The sequence below is a fragment of the Monopterus albus genome, unplaced genomic scaffold, assembly GCF_001952655.1.
Source record: "Monopterus albus unplaced genomic scaffold, M_albus_1.0 scaffold147.1, whole genome shotgun sequence".
Classification (NCBI taxonomy): domain Eukaryota; kingdom Metazoa; phylum Chordata; class Actinopteri; order Synbranchiformes; family Synbranchidae; genus Monopterus; species Monopterus albus.
The window spans coordinates 1,813,693-1,819,634 of NW_018128027.1; positions in this window are offsets into that span (position 1 = coordinate 1,813,693).

The window sequence follows — 5,942 nt, forward strand, 5'->3', positions numbered from 1 at the left end:
TTTTTTAGAGTATATAAATACTTTTGGAATTTTAATTTGTGTTAATAAGCATGACAACCTCGGCTTGATATAATTGCTAGCCTGTTGATATAATGCTAGCTTGTTCAGTGTGAAAATAAATGTCTTTGAGATTATCACATTGTATCATATTTATTTCACAAGGTTTTAGCTTGATAAACCTTAAAATGACTTGATTTAGTTAATAAATACAGTCTTATGCAAAAGTTTGGGCACCCCTTGATAAATAACAGATTTTGGTGATTTTTTTATTTGAACAGATGTTAACACAGTTTCTCTTGGAAATGGAAAAAATGCACAATATTTTCAGCAAACAGTGATGCATAGTTACTTCTTATGCCATAAATTGAACAAAAATAAAAAATAAAAACATTATTATGGCATGGTGCAAAAGTTTGGGCACCCTAAGAGTTCCAGAGTCTCAAAGTCTCTCACAAGGTATCAGACCTTAATCAGCTCGTTAGATCTGATGCACAGCAACAGCTGTCATTGGTAAATGCCAATTTCAAAGCTGTACAAATACTTTGACTCTTCAAACCTTGTGCACACACTTGTGGACACCCAGCAACCATGGGTTCCTCTAAGCAGCTGTGTAAGACCCTGAAAATGAAAGTTATTGATGCCCACAATGCAGGAGAAGGCTACAAGAAGATAGCAAAGCGTTGTCAGCTTGCAGTTTCCACAGTAAGAAATGTAAATAAGAGATGGCAGATCAGGGGAACTGTGGAGGTCAAGATGAGATCTGGAAGACCAAGAAAACTCTCGGACAGAACTGCTCGTATGCTGGTCAGAAAGACAAATCAAAACCCCCATTTGACTGCAAAAAACCTGCAGGAAGATTTAGCAGACTCAGGAGTGGTGGTGCACCGTTCCACTGTGCAGCGATGCTTGCACAGACAAGGCCTTCATGGAAGAGTCAGCAGAAGAAAACCTTATCTGCGTCCCCATCATAAAATCCAACGTCTGAAGTATGCAACAGGACATCTACAGAAGCCCGATGCGTTTTGGAAACAAGTGCTGTGGACTGATGAAGTTAAAATAGAACTCTTTGGACACAATCAGCAAAGGCATGTTTGGAGAAAAAAAGGAGCAGCATTTCATGAAAAGAACACCTTGCCAACTATTAAGCATGGGGGTGGATCTATCATGCTCTGGGGTTGTGTTGCAGCCAGTGGCACAGGAAACATTGCACGGGTGGAGGGAAGAATGGATTCCACTAAATACCAGCAAATTCTGGAAGCAAACATCACACCATCTGTAAAAAAGCTGAAGCTGAAAAGAGGATGGCTTCTACAACAGGACAATGATCCTAAACATACCTCGAAATCCACTATGGAATACCTCAAGAGACGCAGGCTGAAGGTTTTGGAATGGCCATCACAGTCCCCTGATTTAAACATCATTGAAAATTTGTGGGTAGATCTTAAAAGAGCTGTGCATGCAAGACGACCGTATTTGTACAGCTTTGAAATTGGCATTTACCAATGACAGCTGTTGCTGTGCATCAGATCTAACGAGCTGATTAAGGTCTGATACCTTGTGAGAGACTTTGAGACTCTGGAACTCTTAGGGTGCCCAAACTTTTGCACCATGCCATAATAATGTTTTTATTTTTTATTTTTGTTCAATTTATGGCATAAGAAGTAACTATGCATCACTGTTTGCTGAAAATATTGTGCATTTTTTCCATTTCCAAGAGAAACTGTGTTAACATCTGTTCAAATAAAAAAATCACCAAAATCTGTTATTTATCAAGGGGTGCCCAAACTTTTGCATAAGACTGTATAAATCAAACCAAGGCGTGGATCAATTGAAATTAAAGTGTTAATATTTGAATGGGCCCTGGACCACTTTGTACTGGGAAAATTGGACCCCGGTGTCAAAAAGGTTAAGAACGCCTGCTTTAAATGATGTTTGACAAACTCCGAGGAGGCTGCCATATGGCTTTTACTCAATGTGGCTCCTATCTGGTCACCCTGCAGTGGACTTCTAACACCCTGTTAGAATGACCTCTGGGTTTTTGGTAACCTCTCTGGCCTTCCTGGCCTCATATGGCCAAATCTAGAAGGCGTCCTAGTGGTTCAAATCTTTTTCCATTTCACAGTTATTGACACCACTGCGCTCCTGCTCTTTTAGGCCTCATATCAGCGAAAACTCAGAGATTTAGAAATGGTTTTTTTTTTATCCTTGCCACAGTTTTAGTGCCAAGGTCTACAGAGTTCCTTGGACTTCATGGCTTGTGTCCTGACCTGTAGTGCCAGTTGTGTTGATCTTACTGTACATACACAGGTGTTTTACCTTTTTAAACTATGTCCAGGCAATTCAGTTTGCCACAGGTGGAATCCAGTTAAGTTCTAGACACATCTCGAGGTCTGAGTAATGGTTTCCACCCAACAGATAATGCAAATGCTGTGTATTTATTATAGAGTAAAAAGGATAGGCTTGTACACTGATGGCTTGTGCAAATCGAATACCCAAATTACTGCAGCGGTCTGCAGGGCAATTCCATTTGAATTTTTGTGTTGGCATATAATTAAAAGTTTTAAACTGTCTACAGAATCAGTAAAATAATCTAGTAAAATAACCTCAGAGGACCGACCAGGGGAGGGATGAAACAGATGACTGTATATGAAGTTGTCAGAAAATGCTGCCCCCTGGTGATTGTTTTTGACATAATTTAACACGTGCAGAATTATTGTTTTGATCATCTCTTAATGAAAACATTTATGCCAACATTTGATTAATAAAGAAACATGCAAGCCTAAGCCATAAGAGACCTAAACAAAAAGTGCTCTAAATAAGCAGCAGTGAAACTGACCATAAATTGACGGATGACAGAGCCTTTAGAGGAACAGCTCAAGCTCCTCTGTGGCTGTTAACGGGTTGATAATGTCATTACAGCCTGCTTGCTGGCCTGCTAAGGCAATTACCACCCCACCAGCAGCACTAAACACATTTAAGACCTGATCGCAGTCTTCATTGTTCAGGTTAGATTCATTGATGGAGTTTTTATTGGCAGTTTGGCATTAACTCAACGTATTGAACCATGTGGTCTTCCTGGTGATGTCATTTTTATTTTCATTAATGGCTGCTTGGCCATTAATTTGTTGTTAATGCTCTGTAATGTGGACAAGTGTGAAAACAAGCTTTTCCCTCCATTAAACAGTCATTTACCTGGTCTTGTGCAACTAGACAACCATTAAGTCTGTGCAGATTCTCAGTCATCCCGGTCATAGTAAACTGAAAAAACCTTAGAAAAAATCAACTGGACTTGGATATCTAGATCGAAGGCGTTTCACCTCTCATCCAAGAGGCTTCATCAGTTCTGGCTGACTGGTGTTGAGCCGGAGATATTAATCCCCCTTGGTGGTGTTTCAGTCCTCTGAAGACCAACAATGGTTGCAGCCCAGTATCAGTGAGAGTCGTTACCTGTCTTTGAATCCTCCCCTGTTGACCGACGCCTATTGTCCTGGTGGGCATGTTTGGGCAGAGATCTCAAAACAGGGTTGTAGATGGATGACAAGTTGTGTCTTAGTCCACCACCCCTATTTAGTGAGGGGTGTTCTATTTTTACAAAAATAGCTTCCTTAACTCCTCTCTCAAACCAGCGATGTTCTCTGGAGAGGATCTGGACTTCACTGTCCTCAAAAGAATGTCCTGTGTCCTTCAGGTGGACGTGGATTCCTGACTCTGGTCCACTGGAGTTGTGTTGGGCCATGCGTTTGTGAAGCAGCTGCTTAGCACTAGAACTGCCAAGAGGTCATTTTGACCTCTCTTCACTATTGATTTGATTTGATTTGATTTATTCTTTCAAACATGTAACGACAGTCAATATGTCAACACACATAATTTCACACATATCCACAAATGCATTATCAATTTGCTTATACCTAGTACATGCTTGAACGGAGTAGGAAGAAGTTAGACTTATCTAGTCCTACCCCATAACATCATCTTACCATCATTGGTTTGCAAGCAGTATTACTACATAGATCTTAAAAACAAATAAAAGAATCTTAAAATGAATCCTGAAAGACACTGGAAGCCAATGAAGGGATGCCAAAATAGGAGTTATATGCTCCCTTTTATGCACCCCAGCCAAGAGATGGGCAGCCGCATTCTGAACCAATTGTAGACAAGCCAGTGACGACTGGCTGACTCCGACATAAAGAGCGTTACAGTAATCCAAGCGTGATGTAATAAATGCATGGATTACTGGTTAACAACTGGTTATGAAGCTGAAGATCTCAAATGGTATGATACGTATGACCATGTGATATTTCAGTTTTTCTTTTTTAATAAATCTGCAAAAATGTCAAACATTCTGTGTTCTTCTGTCAATATGGGGTGCTGTGTGTACATTAATGAGGAAAAAAATGAACTTAAATGATTTTAGCATATGGCTGCAATATAACAAAGAGTGAAAAATTTAAGGGGGTCTGAATACTTTCCATACCCACTGTATGTGTATTTATGTCCACTGAATATAAAACATTGTCAGCATCAATTCTATTGAGGAGATTATGATCTTATCTTAGGAACAATAAAACCCCAACCTGTCGTTCCAATTAGAAAAATGGAAGTGAGGCCAAGCAGCTATGCATTTGCTTGGTGACCTCATCCTCTTTACAGCACAATCCATAACTATCTGACAGAGTTATCTCCCACTTATGTTTCACTATTGGCTTGCTAGTGTAAATGGATCTTGTAATCAAAGATGGGTTTGTGTGTGAGGAAAAGGAGGAGTGGGCTCGACCTTGTGCTGGAATGCGGGATATGAGAGATTGTGTGTGTGTGTGTGTGTGTGCTCAAAGCATGTGCTTATGCTGTCTTTGCATGTGCTTATGCATGTTTGAGCCTGTATACACAGTCACAGCTTCCCCTTGCGTTACACAGCTATTTCTGACCTGCTCAGTTAGACAGAGGCGTGTGAGAACAGAGGGGTCAACAGTGCACTTTCTCATTTGGTAAATCACATAAACACACTCACAGGGCCTGTACAGCAACCACACATCAAAGCTGATTAGGTATGTGATGTCTTTAAGTGCACAGTACCATTTCAGGAAGTGAGCCTGACTGTTCACCTTGTTTCTGCCACCCTGTCAGGACATCTCATCCTAAACATGTCCATATTAGATCTGAACAATCTCTCCCTATTAACAGGCTATGTTCCACGGGCTTTTAAGGTTGCTGTAATTAAACTTCTACTCAAAAAGCCTACTCTGGACCCAGGTGTTTTAGCTAATTATAGACTGATATCCAATCACCCATTTATTTCTAAAATCCTTGAAAAAGCAGTTTTGTGACCACTTGCACAATAATGATTTGTTTGAGGATTTTCAGGCTGGATTTACAGTCCATCATAGTACAGAAATTGCACTGGTGAAAGTCACCAACAATCTCACTTTATACATGGTCCCTTTAGGCAACATTATCAGGAAACACAGCATATACGTATTTCCATTGCTGTACAGATGATACTGAGTTATATTTATCTATGAACGTAGATCAATCAGATCAGTTGGTCAAACTTCAAGCATGTCTTAAAGACATAAAAGCCTGGATAAAACTCTGACAAAACCAAAGTTATTGTACTTGGGCCTGAAAACCTAAGAAACATACTGTCTAACCATATAGCTACTCTAGATGACATAGCTCTGGCCTCCAGTACTATACTGTGAGGAACCTTGGAGTCAATTTTGACCAGGATATGTCCTTTAAATCACACATAAACCAAGTCTCTAGAACTGCCTTCTTTCACCTGAGCAATATTGTAAAAATCAGGAGCATCCTATCTCAAAGTGATGCTGAAAAACTGGTCCATGCATTTGTTACTTCCAGGCTGGACTACTGTAACTCTTTACTATCAGGATGTCCAAATAGTTCCCTAAAAAGCCTCCAGTTAATCCAAAATGCTGCAGCCA